General features: G+C 42.1%; 1 long non-coding RNA gene across 1 annotated transcript in view; it reads left to right on the top strand.

Annotated features, from left to right (window-relative positions):
• The window catches only part of LOC134299771 (uncharacterized), a 200,182-nt gene that overhangs the window by 18,459 nt on the left and 162,624 nt on the right, over positions 1-19,099 (top strand). The gene's annotated exons all lie outside the window — the stretch shown is intronic.

Genomic DNA, 19,099 nt, shown 5'->3' with positions numbered 1-19,099 from the left:
ATGTGGCCATGAATATCCACAGACGGTTCTATAATCTCAAACTCAAAGCCAGGCCTATCAACAGGCCTGAAGCCAGGCCTGTCAAGAAGACCATCATCCCCATTGTTATCAGGTACAGTCCCAAAACCCTCATTGACATCAGGCACTATCACAGGCTAGACTACAACAGACTTCTCCTCCCACTGTCTCCTCTCCCTTTTCTTTGGATATTGTACAGATAGCTCTCAATTCAAAAGGTAAGTCTATTTTTCCTTTAAAAAGAGATATGACTTACCATTCCTTCCTCCTCAGTCCAAAAACACTAATGGTGGAAGAAAGGAATCAATACTGCTCATCTCAGCTCCTCCCTCCTTGATGATTTCATTGTTATGTTTACTAGTGGGCAAGGAAGAATTCCCATCATAGGGTAAATTGGGTGTTTTCACACATCTCTATGCAGGGAATTGAAAAAGAAATCAATTATTGACTTAGGAAGCACAGGAAAAAACACATTTGAGAAATGGCAAAATGCCTGGAACCCACTGTATGAACTTGCTTCATATGATGGCTCTGTTGGTAGCCATTTCTTAAATGTGTAGAAACACTGATTTTATTGCATGTGATGAAGTCCCAGGTAAATGTGTCTTATTTTGGATGGGCCATAAAGGTTTATTCACTATCCCCTTGTGCTCAATCCATCAGCAGCTTAGAAATCTCAGCTGTTAAATAACTGAGGAAATGGAAGGGGGAAGGTAGTGACCAAGCTGTGAGGACTTCTCTTTCCTCCATTTTATGTGTCCAGAAAACTGCAGACAAGAGGCAGGGTAGTCTTTTGCCCCACCTTCCCCAGTTGGTTAATGGCTATAGCAGGACCTTGTTGGTCTTAACAGATGCAATGGGGGAGGTAGAAAGCTCCATAACCAGCATTATGCTCCTCACAAGTGATACAGGATCTCAGCTGAAACCACTCATAGCTGAGAAGTGATAACACAGGGGTCTTTCAAATTTTGGTAGGCCAAGAATACAAATTTCAAGCTCTGCTGTGACTAACACGACAGACAAATAGTTCATATAATGGCCAATGCATGCTGATTTTAAGATATTTGGAATGTTAATGCTCACTAAATGTGCATCTACACTGTAGAATGAATGCAGTTTGACATCACCACTTCAACCACTATGGCTCTGTGTTATGGAATCGAGCGATTTATAGTTTGGTGAGGCAACAGCACCGTTTCTCAGAGGAGGCAAAAGAACCTGTAAAACTAGAACTCATGGGATTTGTAGTTTGAGAAGGAACTAGAGCTGTTTGGCTGATAATAATAAGTACTCCTTTGTTAATACAAATCCCATAATTCCATAGGAAGTTGCAAGGGAGGCTAAATTGGAATTGGAATGCCATAATTGTGAAAGGGCACAAAGTTATAACAGCATTTGCATCTTTCAAGATAAATCCATCTTTTTGACACCAGCTATATCAGAAACATAGCTACTGACCACTTTCTTCTAACTTGAACATCTAGTTGAAGCAACCACAAAGAAAAATGTTATTTCTAAATGAGGAATAATTTCAAAACCCTGAAGTCACAAAGTCTAAAGTTCAGCGCAATCTTCCAATGAATTCTTAACCTTGTCTATCTGTTTGCATTGGATTTTGAGGGAGGTCTGAATAATTTACCTCACACAAGCCACCAAGTTCTGATCAGTTGTGTACAAGGACTGCAGATTTGCTTTAAAAGAGGGTGACTTATTACTAGGATCAAAATGTAATGACAGCAATACCAGCATAACCTCTTACAGAGAAAAACTGTTCCAAGACAGTAGAGCAGCTCAACTGGCTGAGAACCAACATTTTACTCTCATTCCTCAAGGCTATAGTAATATCAGATATAGTTCAGATTCTCCTCATTAATCAAAACTGTCAGAAGACTGAGTAAAACAGCACAAGACAGTCCCTTTCAGAAGGGAAAATCCCTTGCAAGTAGTCTTTGAAACTGAACAGAACTTTTATCTTTTTTGCAAGTCCCAGGAAAAAAACAAAAAAAAATGTAGAATTTGTCTACAATTTTAATGGGTTGGTGGCTGTCTATTTTTATTTCTCTTTGACAGTACTTTCAATATTTGTTATTATCATCTCACATTGATTCTAGTGTGCCATTTTGAATTCCCAGATGTTTGTGGCCAACAGAAGGATGCTGTGAATGGGGCAGAGGGTGTGAGGTCCTGTTCTCTTTCTGCATCTTTTTTATTATTATATTATATATCTTGTCTTACTACAAACAGGCAGTACCCAAATTACAAACAAGATAAGTTTTGTAGGTTTGTTCTTAAGCTGAATTTGTTTGTAAGTTGGAGCAGGTACATTTTACGTGTAATTCCAGCAAGATTTTTATATATCTGCTTTGGATAGCATAGGAAAGGGCTAACACTCCTGTGGTGTTTGTTTTCCTGTCTGTGCTTTGTCAAGGATTCATGACAAAGCTTCAGTGCAGACATCTTTTCCCCATGATAACTCTTACAGGAGTGAATTCCTTTCCTGGGGGTAGATTTCTCTCATTTCCTGTTGTCGCACCCCCATTCTTCACTGTGGATATTTTGTAAGTTGGATGTTTGTAACTCAGGGACTGCCTGTACAGTACTTCAATTGTATATATAATGATCTCCCCAATTTTGTGGGTTTAACTTTTTGTGAATTTGATCAATATGCTCTCTCCTGCAATCCCTTGGACTTCCAGCATGATTCTATGATTGATCTCTAACAGGAACTAGAGATTCCTAGAGAGGTGTTATCTTGAGTTGAAAAAAATGGGGGGGGGATGGTTTTTTCCATTTTGTTGGGATCCCCTGCCCCTATTGCCCCAAAAGGGGATGGTATACTGTACATTATACAGTTATAGCTTTCATAAAAGATCTCTTGCTAGTGTACCCCCTTGAAATTCAGCAAACAGGTTTGTGATACTTGGTTCACTATGTTGTACAAGTGATGATTTTACAGTCAGAATTTAATTCAATAGATATAACACTACCCTTGTCTTTCTTGTTCTTTATTATTTATGTATTTCTTTACTATATTTATATCCCGTCTTTCTCACCCCAAAGGGGACTCAGAGCGACTTACAAATGATATGTACATACAATATATTATATTATTAGCATAGAATAATATTAGCATTATATATAACTATATTGAAGTATACCATTATAATGTAATATTATTGGTAATATTACATGTAATATATAATATATAATTAATATTATTATATTGCATTATTAGTATTGTATTACATTATATTATTATCAATATTATATGCATATACAATATATCATATTATTATATATTATTGTATATTATTTTGTATATTGGCCCCCAGAGCATCAGTTGGTGATGTGGGGAGGGGCCTCCAACTGATGGCATAGGTGACAAGATGGAGCTGTCTTCCTGGCTCTCCCTCTTTGCTCTGGCCCCGAGCATCAGTTGGTGATGGGGGCAAGGGCCTCCAACTGAAGGCATAAAAAACAAGAGTTTTTTAGGTATATGATCTAAGTTAATCATGCAAATGCATATGGTTTACTCATGTTCTAAATCAGGGGTCTCCATACTATGGCCCGCAGGCCACATGTGACCTGCTGAAAACATTTGTCCAGCTTGCCGGGTGTTTTTGCTACTGCTGCCTGTCCTGTGGGCTTATCCCCATGGTGGCAACATTTGTCCCCACAGCGGCGATTCCCTCCTCCTCCACAGAGAAAGGTGTATGCAATGCGAAGGAGAAGGAGGGAAACACGAGTGCCTTTCCCACCTCCTCACTTGCCCAGTGCATGCCTTCCTTGGTGATGGAGGAGGGAACCGCCACCGCTGGGACAAACCTTGCCACTGTGGGGAGAAACCCCGCCACCACGGTTCCCTCCACTGCGGCCGCCGCCAAGGAAAGTGCGCACGGGGTGAGGGGGGAGACGGGAAAGGTGCACACGAGGTGAGAAAGGAGAGAAAAGTGAGCACCTCTCCCCCCTCCTCCCTCATCCCACATGCACCTTCCATCTGTCAGGGATGCTTTGCTTGTGCTTTTTGTGCATGAGGGCAGAAAGGGGTTGGACTAGATGGCCCAAGGGATCTTTTCCAACCCTGTTTATTACGGTATTATTATTATTTTATTATTGTTGGGTGGCTGTCAGGGGTGTCTTGATTATGTTTGGTGCACAAAGGCAGAAGGGGGTTGGACTAGATGGCCCAAGGGGTCTCTTCCAACCATCTTTATTATTTTTATGATTATGATTATGATTATTATTGTTGTTAACATTGAGGCTGTATTTGTCCCCATTTTGTTTTGGTTTTTTTTTACTTCAAAATAAGATATGTGCAATGTGCATAGGAATTTGTTCATAATTTTATTAAAACTATAGTCCTGCCCTCCAACGATTTGAGTTTGAGGACCCCTGTTTTAAATAAATAAATAGAACTTTAATTTGAATTTCCCCACATGATTCATAAATAACTATTGAGACCAGTACTTCCTCTTTAATACAGACAAGGCAGGCACAGTATGCAATCCGATCCCTACTGAATCTTTACAACAAAATACGTTTTTAATAAATGACATATCTTTCTTCTCTCCTGCCTTTTACAGAATGGTTAATAAAAGAGCTTCCCTCCAGCAACTTTTATTTGCTGGAGGTGCTCTTAGTATTAATATTCTTTTGGGAACAAAGGGGAGGAAGGTGAAGGCTCCTAGATGGCCAAATCAGTCAATCCAAGGTTGTGCAAAATACACTGGAGGTTGGGTTAGGTGTGTTGGTGGTCTTTGAGCACAATAGCATTGCTATCTCCAAAATGAAATAGCACTTTCAATTAATATTCACCTGTATAATATTTTTTCTTTTCTAAAAAGAGAATGCTCTATCATTTTCTATCAAGGTAGAAAATGTCTAAATATATTTCTGGTTATAATATTAAATGTTGGTTAGATATATCACTTCTAAAACAAAAATCTCTTGAGTTGAGCAATTTTTTCCATCAAAGAAGGAAAGGTTGTTCCACTAACTTATTGTTGGTAGTGTTGATATACTGTAAGAAATACTGTATAGGAAAAGGAAGTGAAATGCTGTTCCACAAAATAAATGTTCTCCAAATGAATATGTGAAAGGAAAAAGTGCACACAGAACCCACACATAATCTCCAATCATGTTTGTTTAATTTATATCCCACCTTTCTTCCAATATGGGACCCAAGTGGGGGGGGGGGCAAGGTGACAATTATTTCACTGAATGATCAGAACTGAGCTTAAACATATTGAACTTGAAGGTATGATAGATTTCCACAAGTAACTGAGAGTCCTGTAAATTGGGGGCCCCCTGTTATGTGGGGAAAGCTTACAGATGTGTATGGCTTGTGCATGTATAACATGTTACAGCCTTAAAATAAATACATAGAGATCATGGTTGCAGTCATTCAAAGATATCTATTGAAGGAGGAGTGAGATCATTTTCTATACATGGTAACAGATTCAAATTGGGTGTCATGCTGCACCATGGGATTAAAGATGGAAATGTTTGTAGATTATTGTTGTTGTTATTATGTTTTGTTATATCCCACCCACCATCCACCCTCTTGCCTCAAGATTGGGAGTCAACAAGGCTTGCAGATTAAAATGATTACTATAATTTTAAAAATACAAAAAGTAATTGTTAAAATAAAAGTTAACAATTAACAACATAGCACAATTCAAAACACATTTTAAAGGGGTAAAAACCCAATAAAGTCTTTAGATCCTCCATTGTGACTCTATAGTCATGGAGCCCCGGTGGAGTAGTGGGTTAAAGGCTTGTAACTTGAAGGTTGGATTGCTGACTTGAAGGCTGCCAGGTTCGAATCCCACCCGGGGAGAGCGTGGATGAGCTCCTTCTATCAGCTCCAGCTCCATGCGGGGACATGAGAGAAGCCTCCCACAAGGATAGTAAAAACATCAAAAACATCTGGGAGTCCCCTGAGCAATGTCCTTGCAGACGGCCAATTCTCTCACTCCAGAAGTGACTCGGGTTGCTTCTGACACGAAAAAAACAAACTCTATACTCAACTTCTGGCAATCAATTAAAGTCTTCTTATTTTCAGCCCATATAAATGGGCTGGTTCTGAGACAAAACTGGCAGCAACTATTTTCATTGCCATTCTGTGCTTCCTGGGCTCAGGAAGACCACGGACATGGGATGGCACTTACTGTTACCTTTCTCCCTCCCTCATCACCCTGTCTGCAGGTGATGGCTGATTGATAGGTCCCAAGTCTGGGCTGGGGACTGCTATGGGAGGAATAGGAGGGGTGGCCATCTGGCAGTGCCAATGGGGTTTGGCACTGCTGCCATCAAGATTCCCTCCTGCTTCTGCATCATCCGTGGAGTTGCCTGTAAGAACCATCACAGGCCTGAATGAGCATAGGAAATGCCAGATCAGCCCCAGATAGTGGGCCGGTGTAGATCTGCCCAAGGTATATACTTATTCCACGATCTGCCTTTTGACTGATGAGGAGCAGTCCTGTTATGCATACAGTATAAGAATGCTAGTTGTTAAATTACATGCAACTATAAAATACAGAAGCATACTTTACTGAATTGGTAATATGTGAAAGCGTAAATAGAAAGTGCATATGAATTTCTATGAAGTATGGAAAAACTTTGATTGATATAACCAAAAGATAGGAAGGGAGATAGATTTTAATGCAATTAAACTGAAACTAAGGACCTTATCAGATAGGTTTTTTTAAGGGAAAATAATGCTGGGCTCTACTTTTTAAACTTTATTTTATGGTCTTGCATGATGCCCATAGATGACGCAGACTGTGGCCATGCCCCTTTCACGAAGCTCTGGCACTACAAGGAAAGGAAGCATGGGCATGTGTAAATTTGGTTATAATATGTAGTGCCCATGATATAGGTAAACTTTGTGCTATTTTCTTTCTTTTTTTAAGTGCAATTTTGATGCTTTCCCTTATCTGATTGATCTACCCTTTCCTTCCTATCACACAAGGAGGAGGGTGGGCGTGCGGCTTGTGGGGTGACTTGAGTCACCCTGCAACCTTCCTCTCCCTATCGTAATATTATGGGAGAGGCATGTCTGATAAAGTTGCAGGGGTGCATCTACACTGTAGAATTAATGCAGTTTGACACTACTATATTTGCCATGGTTCAATTCTATGTAATCATAGGAGCTTGTTTTCTGCTGCCCTGCAGACTAGGACACGGAACAATGGCTTCAAACTACAGGAAAGGAGATTCCACCTGAACATCAGGAAGAACTTCCTCACTGTGAGAGCTGTTCGACAGTGGAACTCTCTCCCCGGGGCCGTGGTGGAGGCTCCTTCCTTGGAGGTTTTTAAGCAGAGTCTGGATGGCCATCTGTCGGGGGTGCTTTGAATGCGATTTCCTGCTTCTTAGCAGGGGGTTGGACTAGATGGCCCATGTGGTCTCTTCCAACTCTACTATTCTATGATTCTATGATTCTATGAGTTGCTGTTTGGTGAGATGCTAGCACTATTTGGGAAAGAAGGCTAAATATCTTATAAAACTACAAGTCCTATGATTCCAAAGAATTGAGCCATGGCAATTAAAGTGGTATCAAACCGCATGAATTCTACAGTCAATTCTCATTGACTGTAATCCCCTTGGCTAGTCCCAAAAATAATTTATTTATTTATTTATTTCCAATATTTCTACCCCGCCCTTCTCCCCGAGGGGACTCAGGGCGGCTTACACAACTGGTAGGATCACTACCAGTACATCATAATACAATAAAATAGAAAATAAAAAAGAATGCATCCCCTGATTGGAGATTCAGTTGATCTACTCTAATCAGGACCTAAACAGGGTTTGAACTTTACAGTTTTGACTATTTATAAACAGTATATCAATGGAAAAACATGTTCACACTTGTATTATGTTACTCAATCTGATTTTAAAGCACATTTTCTATAGCACTCTGAATTGCAGTTCCCATCATCTCAAACCAATAGGCAGACAAATAACATGAGGAGCAATGATGCTGATATGTGTTTCTTGTGTCAAAATTGTTGGTGCTATCATGGTTGGCTTAAATGAGATGTCTACTCAGTCTGTTTAAAAAGGTGTGGGATAACAGTTAAAACACAATAAAGATAAAGAAAAACTAAATAATATTGGGACTGTCTAAGGCACAGTGAAAGGATTTAACAAATATATGTGACCATGGCAACAGTGGGGTTAATCAAAAGTTATTAGTTTTTATCTGAAAAAGGAAGTTATAATTAGACAGACACCGTGGGTGGTTGCTGAAGAGCAAAAAGAATATAAATAGGTCAAATTGGATTGTTTTTATGTAATAAAATAGGAATAGGTTCATTCCGTTTCTTGCTAATTGGAATCTTTCCTTGAAAATAAACAATTGATACTTTTTAGATCATCATATGTGCATATATGCCTTGCCATAAGGTATGAGGTGATTTATTTAGTATGGAGGTCTTCCTACAGGCAAGGCAAAATACGATGTACCAGTTTGGCAATGAGAATGCACAGCAGGCCTATCATGAGGGTCTTATAGAAGCATGTATTTATTTAATAAAATTAATAAATGAACACATGGATTTTCTTCCTCTTTTTTACTTGCAGATCCTACGTCTTCTTTACATTTTGTAGGTGATTAATTGTGTGTGTGTGTGTGTGTGTGTGTGTATTCCCCCTACAATGTTAATAGTTCCTTCTGTTTTCAACTTTAATATTTTGCATGCTTCTAAAAACTAAACACAACTTGACTTCTCAAAGTTTAGCAACTTATAGATCCATCTCTAACATAAATGCAAAACATTTAGCAAATTTTGCAAATTTTATCATCCCAGTAAACTGTACTTCTGGAAATGAGCATACCAAAATATAATAGTTTTATGACCAAACTAAGTGATACATGTTGTATTTTTTGATTTTTATAAAAATGTACATGTCTCCTCTAAAAGAAATTCCTTCCCAGAACATTTGTGGGCTATCAAGTTTAGGGGGGGAAATCTAGAAATTTTATATCACAACGTTTAACAAAATACACTGCGATCACTGTGGAAAAAATATTTTCATTCCTCGTTGCTAAATCAAACATTTCAGCCAAATTCAGTTAATGCAAATGCATGAGTGGGCATTTGCGTGGGAGCATGGGAGCGTGTTATGTGTGTCAGATAATTAAATCCAGATATTGCTCCATTAATTAACAACAAATGCATGGCCAAAGTCAATTTGAGGAAAGTCTACGTGAGGTAATTCATTTGTACTTGGACAAATATTTTACGCCCTACTTTGTCTCACTTGGGCAAAAGCAGGCATTCAATTAGACATGCTTCATAGTGTTAACTTGTCCAATTCCTTTACAACCTTGTAAAAAATAATAAGGGGGCAGAGAAGGAAAGAAGTCAGGCTTTTATATATAGGAAACATTTTTGCATGGTCAGTTTCACAATACTCCATTTGTTCATAGGTGTATAGAAACATAGGAATGTTTAAGTGTAGAGACAGACAGACAATAGATGCAGGGACAGTTTTTTAGAATAAAGAAATACTCATGTATTTGTCTAGAAACCGTAGTCAAAAATTGATTTTTTAACACACACACACACACACACACACACACATGGATAAGTTAACCAATTTTTAAAAATCAATTTTTGACTACGGTTTATTTATTTTTATTTATTATTTATTTTTTTTTATTTTTTTTATTCCATGATACCCCCACCATGGGCATATTATGGAAACAAATACTTGTGCATATATTATTAAAATGAAAAAAATATTTTAATCATATTCATTTGGTTTTTATTTGAAGCTTTCTTCCACAGAATGTTTGTACTATGTTTTTTCTCTGTAATAAACTAGATTTTCCAATTTAGCCTGCAGACAATGAAGGGGAATCCATTCAAAAGAAACTGCACATAGAAAAGTACTGAGAAAAAAAAACCTATGCTAGAACCAAGGGATATCCTATGTCCTAGAGGTCTATATTATCTATTCATGTAGGGCTAAAATATGTAGAGAATGGGGATGTAAGAAATAAGTCCCAAATCCTTGAAATATCTGTGAATTGTACTCCCTTCCATCCTCTCTTGGTCATCATTCTAAAACAACTCAATTTAAAAATAATGTTAAAAGCACATTAGTACAGCACCTTCTGTTAGACACCCTTTATGTAGAAGTTGGTTAAAGTACTAAAAACCCCTATACATCAAATATGTTTTCCCTATTAGCAACAGGAGATTACTGCAGGCATAGACTGCAGCCAGGAAAACAGAAGACGTTTACTTCTTGGGAGGAGAGCAATGACCAATCTTGATAAAATAGTGAAGAGTAGAGACATCACACTGTCAACAAAGTTCCACATAGTTAAAGCAATGGTATTCCCATTGTAACCTATGGATGCAAGAGCTGGACCATAAGGAAGGCTAACCGAAAGAAAATAGATGTGATGATCCATGGGCCTTGCAGTCCTGCTCAGGACATTGTAATTCCTGATGAAGATGAAAACTTGGGTTTTTTACCTTCCCAGTCTGAACTGGATTCCTCTCAGCCAGATCTTTCCCAGGCAGATCTGGGAACCTTGCACCTGCAAGAAAGTTGTGCCCCAGAAGTATGTCAAACAACCCCAGAGCCTACTTCTCCCGTGTTCTTGCGCCGGGAGTTTTGTAAACAACAGAGAAGTTTGGATTCAGCTTCGCGCAGGAGTGCGAGGATAGCAGCTAAGAATGTTGCCAATTAACACTGGTTCTCGTGAGAATCTTTAAGGAGTTTAACATCTGGTCTCAGAGTTTAGCTTTCGTTTCTGATTCCCAGAGAACCGCTTTGGTGAGAAAGTTGGACTCTATATAGGTGTTTTGCCCGCGTAGCAACTTCGCGGAGTCAATTCGTCAGCCTACGGAGCGAGTTGTGTCTGGACAGCGCGCTCCGGTTGAAGCCTCGCTCATGCTCAAGCCTTGCCTTGCTATCCAGCCTTCGCCTTGCTTCCCAGCCTTGTTTACCTGCGGACCTTGCCTTGTTTCCCAGGACTAATCCTTGCCTTGTTTCACGGATTTTACCAAGTTATTCCACGGACCTTGTTCTTGTTCTTAGTTACCTTGTTCCACGTTCAAGCCTTGTTTCTAGTATCAAGATATTTCCTAGCCACGCTCAAGTTTTATGGACTAAAGGACCTTGTCATCTCCCCTCACTTTGCTTGGCAAAGTGAGTGTTTCGGTTATTGGATTACAACTTTGGACCTTAATATTTCATATTGGACATTATTTCCTTGGACTAATTTTGACCTTTCCTGAAAGGTCTGCTTCTGGACTATCTTTTACATTTGCTTTTACTAACTTTATATATTTCCTTAATAAAGATATTAGATAGATTCTGGCTTCTGCGTATGGTTATTGGTGCTCTGTAGCCTGGGTCGTGACAGTTTGACTCCGCCACCCTAAGCACCAATTAACCTTGGCCAGAATGTCTACCGGAACCGTACCCGGTGGGCAGCCACTGAGCTACACCATCAGCAAGGACGAAGTGGATCGCATCCGCGACAGACTCAACGCCCAGGATGGAGAAATAAAGGGCTTGCGGGAGCGCGGAATCCGCCTCCCGGCCATGGCGTTGCCTACCAAGTTTACTGGAGAAGCTTCCAAGGTTCATGTTTTCCGTCGCCAATGTCAAGCTTATCTAGAGGCCCGTGATGCCGAGTTTCCCCAAGAAGACATCAAAGTGGCATGGGTTTACAGTCTTCTAGACGGGCCAGCGGCCAACTGGGCGACGGCACTGTTCGACCAAGCCTCTCCACACCTAAGATCAGCGCAACATTTCTTGGACCACCTCAAGGAGACTTGGGGAATCGAGGACAATTTGGAGGCAGCCGGCCACAAACTCCGTCGCCTTTTCCAAGGAGACAGACCTATGTCTCAGTATATAGCCGAGTTCCGAGTGCTGGCCCACAACACCGGCTGGAACGATGTAGCCCTCAGAGGACAATTCCGGGAGGGTCTCAACATTGAAATGCTGGAAGAAATCTCCAAGGTGGATCCTCCCCAGACCCTCGAGGCACTCATTGATCAATGTTTACGGGCTGAAGTCATGATTGCCAACAGGAAACAGTGGGTTCGAGGCCAGGGCAGTAGAGCCGGGGCAAAACCCCCCGCTCCCGCCAGCGTTCAGCCACGTCCAGTGTGGAGACCCCCACCGCCAACCCCATACCCCAGAGGAGGCGAGGAGGTGCCGATGCAGTTGGGCAATGTGCGTCCCAGACTAGATGCCGCCGAGAAGGCCCGTCGTCAACGCTTAAACCTCTGTTGGTACTGCGGGAACGGGGGCCACTTCGCCAGAGAGTGCCCAGCCAAGGGGAAGCCTGCCGCCCGGCTTGCGGCGGCGTCCTCCACGGAGACGAAGACGTCTGAGCCGACTGGCACACAGCCGGCGGGGGAAGCCAACGACCGGGTGTAGAGAGGCTCGCCAACCCGGTCAAAAAATCCATTCAAGAGCCGCCAACCGGGGTCCTGTTCCTTCTCGTGGTCACATTATGGTCAGCAAAAAGGGGACCCGTCATGATCCACGCCATGATAGACTCTGGAGCTACCAACAACTTCATTGATAGAGAGTATGCCGACTCTCTGGGATTACAATATCATGATTTCAAGAATGCCCGTGTGGTGCAAGCCATAGACGGCCGCCCCCTCAAGACGGGCCCCGTAAGTCAATGGTCGGAACCCACCAGGATGTGGATAAGAGAACATATGGAAGAGATTTCCTTCTTTGTTACCGAGGTTCCCCATTTCCCTGTGATTTTGGGAATTCCATGGCTGACTCTCCACGACCCTAACATCTCCTGGTCCAACAGAGAACTGCAGTTTGCTTCACCGTACTGCCAAAACCATTGCCTCGTAGCCAAGGTATGCCATGCCACAGACACCGAGCCCATCATCACCTTGCCAAAGAAGTACTCCGAGTATTGGGATGTATTCAATGAGAAAGAAGCCGAGAAATTACCCCCACATAGACCTTATGACTGTGCCATTGACTTGGTGGAGGGGGCCCCGATCCCGCGAGGGCATCTCTACTCCCTGACTGAACCAGAGCAAGAAGCTCTCAGGGAATTCCTAGAGACAAACCTTCGCAAGGGATTCATCAGACCCTCTCAATCCCCAGCCGCCTCTCCAGTGATGTTTGTGAAGAAGAAGTCAGGGGAACTACGATTGGTGGTGGACTACAGAGCATTGAACAATATCACCAAGCGGAACAGCTATCCCCTGCCCTTAATCTCGGATCTACTGGATCGGCTTCGAGGAGCCAAGGTTTACACCAAGCTGGATCTTCGGGGGGCTTACAACTTAGTTCGCATCAGGGAAGGGGACGAGTGGAAGACCGCCTTCCAGACCAAATTCGGATTATTCGAGTCCCGAGTTATGAATTTCGGTTTATGCGGAGCCCCCGCAACGTTCCAGCATTTTGTCAATGACATTTTTCAGGACTATCTGGACAGGTTCTTGATAATCTACCTGGACGATTTTTTGGTGTTTTCTAGATCACAATCAGAACATGAGAACCACGTCAAAATGGTGTTACAACGATTGCGGGATCATGGACTTTATGCCAAACTGGAAAAATGCGCCTTTGATCTACAAGAGGTAGATTTCCTTGGTTACCGCATCTCGCCTTTAGGGCTCTCCATGGATCCAGCCAAGGTTTCAGCAGTATTGGAATGGCGGGCGCCAACTAACAAGAAAGAGGTGCAGCGTTTCTTGGGGTTCGCGAATTATTACCGCAAGTTCATTCCAGATTTTGCCCACTGGTCTGACCCAATCACTAGTTGCATCCGTGGAAAACAGCCCTTCCGCTGGACTGATCAAGCAGAGAAAGGGTTCCAGCAACTAAAGAAATTATTCACGTCCCAGCCAATTCTACAGCACCCAGATCCTGGAACCCCTTTTGTTGTGCAAGCGGACGCCTCGGATGTGGCAATTGGGGCTGTACTCTTACAACCGGTGGGAGACCACCTTCATCCCTGTGCCTTTTACTCCCGTCAACTAACCACACCAGAGAAAAATTATACCATTTGGGAAAAAGAACTACTGGCCATAAAGGCAGCTTTTGAAACTTGGAGACATTGGCTAGAAGGGGCCAAATTTCCCATTGAAGTCCACACTGATCATCGTAATCTAGAACACCTAAGAACTGCCCGCAAACTAAACCAGAGGCAGCAACGTTGGGCTTTATTCTTTGAACGTTTCAACTTCCAGATCCATTATGTGACCCCAGCCCAAACCAAGCAAGCAGACGCCCTGTCACGTAAACCGGAATACGCTGCAGGACGCAAGGAGACCTTTGAATCCCAACTGCTACAACCCGAGAACTTTGCCACGCTCACGGTGGGGAACACCAAATCCATTCCCATTGGTTCAACTTCCCCTACTCCAGGACCCATCTGTGCTCAAGAAATCAGGGCTAGTCAGCAAGCAGATGCCTGGGCGCAGGACCAACTTCGCCAAGGTCTGCATTTTCCCTTTTCGCTTAAAGATGGGCTGCTCTGCTATAGAAATCATGTTTATATCCCACCCGGACCGGGCAGGGAGAAAGCGCTTCGCCTGTGTCATGACTGCAAACCAGCAGGACACTTCGGACTATTTAAAACTATGCATTTGATCCTAAGGGATTTTTGGTGGCCCAAGATCCGCAAGGATGTAGAAAAATATGTCAACACCTGCCCAGTATGCCAGCGCTCCAAGATACGAAGGGAAAAGCCCTCAGGGCTTTTACACCCCCTTCCTACCCCATCTCGCCCATGGGAAATAATTTCCGCGGATTTCATCACTGACCTACCACCTTCCTGTGGATTCACCACGATCTTAGTGGTGGTGGACCTTTTCACCAAGTTAGCCCATTTCATTCCCTGCGAAGGCCTCCCCACGGCCAAAGAAACTGCGGATCTATTTCTTCAGCATGTTTTCAGACTACATGGATTGCCCAAGAGTTTAGTCACAGACCGTGGATCTCAATTCACCTCTCGTTTTTGGAAGGCACTACAAAAACTACTGGGCATAGACTCTCGCTTATCTTCAGCTCATCATCCCCAAACAGATGGGCAAACGGAGCGCACCAATGCCACTTTGGAGCAGTATCTTCGCTGTTATGTAAACTACCAACAGGACAATTGGGCTTCTCTGTTACCACTGTCTGAGTTTGCCTACAATAATGGAGTTCAAGCTTCTACAAAAGAAACGCCGTTCTTTGCAAACTACGGCTTCCATCCACGTTTCTTTCCCCCTGTCATTGAAACTTCAGAAGTTCCCGCAGCAGAGGATTGGTTGCAGGAACTCACAGCGGTGCAACAACTTTTGCTCCAGCAACTGGACCAAGCCAAAGAGGACTATAAACGCCACGCTGACAAACACCGCCAGCCGGGCCCTGAAATCAAGGTAGGAGATCGGGTTTTTCTGTCCACTCGCTTTCTGCCCTCCCACCGCCCTTGCCGGAAGTTAGATGCCCGTTTCATCGGCCCCTATCCAGTGGTGGCGCAATTAAACCCCGTGACTTTCAAACTCCAACTTCCGCGTTCAATGCGCATCCACCCAGTGTTTCACCGTTCCCTGCTCCTTCCGGCGGATGGTGTGCGTCCTGATACAGACCAACCGGCCCCCCCTCCTGTTTTGATGAATGGGGAGGAGGAGTTTGAGGTTGAGGACATTTTGGATTCTCGCTTTCATCGCCGCCGCCTACAATATCTCATTGACTGGGTGGGTTTTGGGCCTGAGGAACGCTCATGGGAAGACGCCTCCACAGTCCATGCTCCTGATCTAACCCGTCGCTTTCATCTGACCTATCCCACCAAACCGCGACCTCGCGCCTCGGGGAGAGGATCTCAGTTTGGGAGGGGCCCTGAGGAGGGGGATAGTGTGATGATCCATGGGCCTTGCAGTCCTGCTCAGGACATTGTAATTCCTGATGAAGATGAAAACTTGGGTTTTTTACCTTCCCAGTCTGAACTGGATTCCTCTCAGCCAGATCTTTCCCAGGCAGATCTGGGAACCTTGCACCTGCAAGAAAGTTGTGCCCCAGAAGTATGTCAAACAACCCCAGAGCCTACTTCTCCCGTGTTCTTGCGCCGGGAGTTTTGTAAACAACAGAGAAGTTTGGATTCAGCTTCGCGCAGGAGTGCGAGGATAGCAGCTAAGAATGTTGCCAATTAACACTGGTTCTCGTGAGAATCTTTAAGGAGTTTAACATCTGGTCTCAGAGTTTAGCTTTCGTTTCTGATTCCCAGAGAACCGCTTTGGTGAGAAAGTTGGACTCTATATAGGTGTTTTGCCCGCGTAGCAACTTCGCGGAGTCAATTCGTCAGCCTACGGAGCGAGTTGTGTCTGGACAGCGCGCTCCGGTTGAAGCCTCGCTCATGCTCAAGCCTTGCCTTGCTATCCAGCCTTCGCCTTGCTTCCCAGCCTTGTTTACCTGCGGACCTTGCCTTGTTTCCCAGGACTAATCCTTGCCTTGTTTCACGGATTTTACCAAGTTATTCCACGGACCTTGTTCTTGTTCTTAGTTACCTTGTTCCACGTTCAAGCCTTGTTTCTAGTATCAAGATATTTCCTAGCCACGCTCAAGTTTTATGGACTAAAGGACCTTGTCATCTCCCCTCACTTTGCTTGGCAAAGTGAGTGTTTCGGTTATTGGATTACAACTTTGGACCTTAATATTTCATATTGGACATTATTTCCTTGGACTAATTTTGACCTTTCCTGAAAGGTCTGCTTCTGGACTATCTTTTACATTTGCTTTTACTAACTTTATATATTTCCTTAATAAAGATATTAGATAGATTCTGGCTTCTGCGTATGGTTATTGGTGCTCTGTAGCCTGGGTCGTGACAATAGATGCTTTTGGTATTGGAGGAAAATTCCGAGAGTGCCTCGAACCGCAAGATGATCAAACCAATCTTTACTCCAGGAAATAATGTCTGACTGCTCACTGGAGGGAAGGATATTAGAGGCAAAAATCAATCCACATAATGAGAAGACAGAAAAGCTTGGAGGATAATGATGCTGGAGAAAATGGAAGGAAAGAGGAAGAGGGGCTGACCAAGGGCAAGATCAATAGATGTTATCCTTGAAGTGACTGGCTTGTCCTTGAAGGAGCTGGGGGGGGGGGTGCGGCCGACAGGGAGCTCTGGTGTGGGCTGGTCCATGAGGTCATGAAGAGTTGGAAGCGACTGAAACAACAAAATTGGCGACAGGAACTTTTTTCACAAGACTTTGGGAAAAGAAAAATTCTACAATCATCAAGATTGATAAGCCCAATAAAACTTCTTTGACTGCTGCCTGATTCAATACATGGGGCATCTCTTAATTGGGTGTATTTTACATGTTTCTATTCACTTTTTGAAGAGTTTAGCAAATTTTGATAATTTTCTTCAATCTGAGAAGGAAATAATGGGATTTTAGAAAATAAAATTCATAAGAAACAAAATGTATAAAATGTTTTTTCCATCTCTGTTATTTTAAAGATGAAAACAAGGGCATGAGGCCAAACAACATCAGAGTGTGGTCAAGATGACAAAAGTTATCAATGAAGAAGAAAATGCTAGCTATGAAATCTGCAGGATTTTGTTTTTATCTGAGCTGACTGGGAAGGGCATGATTATGTTCCCTTCTCTGCTCCATCCACTGGTGAGTTAACTGAGTTCAAGCTGTCTTTTTTACTAAGAATTCACTTTGTACTAATGGAAAGAAGCAAAGGACAAAGGGGAAAAATGTGATGAGGAGAGAAAAACTGAGATAATTCAAAGTAGTTGAAAAAGTAGAATCACAAAGAATTGATTAGAGCTATCCTTGCTAAAGTCAAGACAACTGGAGAGTACGTAGCAGTGATATTTGTATAAAGTAGAGATGACTTAACATGGATTTTCTTCTTCTCAAAACACAGGCTATAGAAGCATGATCCACTACAGTCCACCCTCCATATTTGCTGGGCTTTGGGGCACAGGACCACTTAGGCCATTTTCTTTATCTGACTTGATGGACTCTCTGTCAGAATCTCTTAGTCCTTCATCATAGCTGGAAACTGACCATAGAATCATGTTGGAGGATCCACAAATGTATAGAGAAGTATTTTCTCTAGGAATCTCTAGGGCCTCCAACATCACTCTGTTGTCAACTACTGGTGGATGTTGAATGTAGAATCCTTCTGGAGGTTTCTAGAAGAAACATATTTATTAATTCATTCATTCATTTACAGCATTTAAAGCCCACCCTTTTCACCCTCCAGGGGACCCAGAGTGGCTTACATATTTAGGCAACAATTTGATGGCAAAAATGTACAACCAATAAAATAAACATGTACATTAAAAGCAACCAATTAAACATATCAACAGTAAAGCCATTAATTTAAAATCATGTGATTGATTAATCAAGCCTGCAAATATGGAGGACTGTCTGTGTATAGAACTAAAGCCTAACAATGATCATAGATTCCACAGCTTTAATCCTTGGAATCTACTCTGCTTCTGAACTCACATTTTGTACTGAAGGGCTACTCTGCAAATACTTTGTGCTTACTCCTACCTCCTCATCTCTTCCTCCTACCTCCCCCATGTTTCTTTCTATACATGTTTTTTCTTACTCTGCTTGCTTAATTCCTTTTTACAATCTTTTGCATATATATATATATATATATATATATATATATATATATATAGTTAGTTAGTTAGTTAGTTAGTTAGTTAGTTTTACCAGTGTGGCTAAAAAAGAAACAATGGAGTGATACACCAAGTAGAATTATTCCACTTTATTGAGAATTTGCTCCTCAGTATAGCAAAGTGTGACATCATTTCATCTATGAATAATCTATGAATCATTTAACAGCAGCATTTTAATGAACAGGCCTACCTTTAAAAATACAATAAAATGTATTAAACACATTGCCAACATTTACAAGTCTGTCAGCAGAGTAGCCAGAGGAGTGATGGATAGCTACACCAGCAATGCCTAACAACAAGAGAGCCAAGACAGTAAAGTTTATTGTGTTGCTATTTAAATTTTGAGACTTAAAAAAAATTATGCATAGGCATTTAGCATAAAACTAAAACTGAGTGTTCTTTTGTGTCAAGGTTTTTTTTTCA

Source organism: Anolis carolinensis, chromosome 5 (assembly GCF_035594765.1).
Source record: "Anolis carolinensis isolate JA03-04 chromosome 5, rAnoCar3.1.pri, whole genome shotgun sequence".
Taxonomy (NCBI): Eukaryota; Metazoa; Chordata; class Lepidosauria; order Squamata; family Dactyloidae; genus Anolis; species Anolis carolinensis.
Note: the sequence above shows the minus strand (reverse complement) of the source record. Positions and strands in the feature narration are given on the sequence as shown.